We start from the raw sequence: 1,116 nt of genomic DNA on the forward strand, positions 1-1,116 counted from the left end.
ACTGGTTGCTGCGATCTCTGAAAGTTGCTCACAAAATGAGCTGATTCACTAGATATAGCGCATTGCGCCGTCGCATACGGACCTGCACACAACTCACAAATACTGGTTATCTGATTAACACCATAGTTAGCGAGAGAATCGATCTTCATAGACAACGCTTTTAGTTGAGCAGTGATAGACGTAGCTGTATCCACTTCAAGAACTCCTGCTACCTTGCCATGTGGCAATCTCTGGGTTTAATACTCATATTCACTAGCAGCCATCAGTTCAATTAGACCATAAGCTTCCTCATAGCTCTTTGCCCATAATGCTCCATCTGATGCTGCATCAAGCATGGGTCTAGACTGTGCTCCCAAACCATTGTAAAAACAATAAATGATCATCTAATCAGGAATGCCATGATGATGACACTTTCTAAGCATCTTCTTGTAGCGCTCCCAAGCTTCACATAGAGATTCTTCCGATTGTTGCGCAAACTGAGTAAGAGCATTCCTGATTGCAGCTGTCTTCCCAAGTAGCAATCAAACTAGCTGGTAGAGAATGTAACCAGCTCTTAGCCTTGTCCCTCAGAGAGAATGGGAACAATCTCAGTTTTACCGCATCTTCAGAAACACCATTGAACCTGAAGGTGTCGCAGATCTCGATGAAATCCCTAATGTGAGAACCCCAAACTGAACTGAGTTATGGACCATCTGAATAATGTCAAGCTTGATCTTAAAGGTAGTAGCTGCGATAGCTGGCCTGACAATGCTAGATTGAATGTCATTGATCTTTGGTTGAGAATAATCCATCAACGCCTTCGTTGCTGCTGCCGGATCTCCCATTGCAATAAAAACTAGAGTACCTGAAACACAACAAGTAAACCGTGAAAGTATTAGAATCCTAGTCAGTGAACTTTAACGACCAATGATGTCAAGCACATAAACTAAAAATAAACACCAAGTCCCCGGCAGCGGCGCCAAAAACTTGTTAGGGCAAAAACACGCGCTAAAATTACACGCAAGTATACGTGTTCGTAAGTAATATAGAATTCTTTCTAGTTCGTTCCTACAAAGACTGGTTTAGGTTTAATTCAATTGATGCACTTATACAACAATGATATGGCTATCGTTCAAT

General features: G+C 41.8%; 1 non-coding gene across 1 annotated transcript; it reads left to right on the forward strand.

The window, feature by feature from the left end:
• Positions 1-393: 393 nt before the first annotated feature.
• LOC141699531 (small nucleolar RNA R71) lies at positions 394-500 on the forward strand. The gene has a single exon (XR_012565984.1). It is a non-coding gene; the product is annotated as a small nucleolar RNA R71 (small nucleolar RNA).
• Positions 501-1,116: the final 616 nt, after the last annotated feature.

Source organism: Apium graveolens, chromosome 11 (genome assembly GCF_009905375.1).
Source record: "Apium graveolens cultivar Ventura chromosome 11, ASM990537v1, whole genome shotgun sequence".
NCBI lineage: Eukaryota > Viridiplantae > Streptophyta > Magnoliopsida > Apiales > Apiaceae > Apium > Apium graveolens.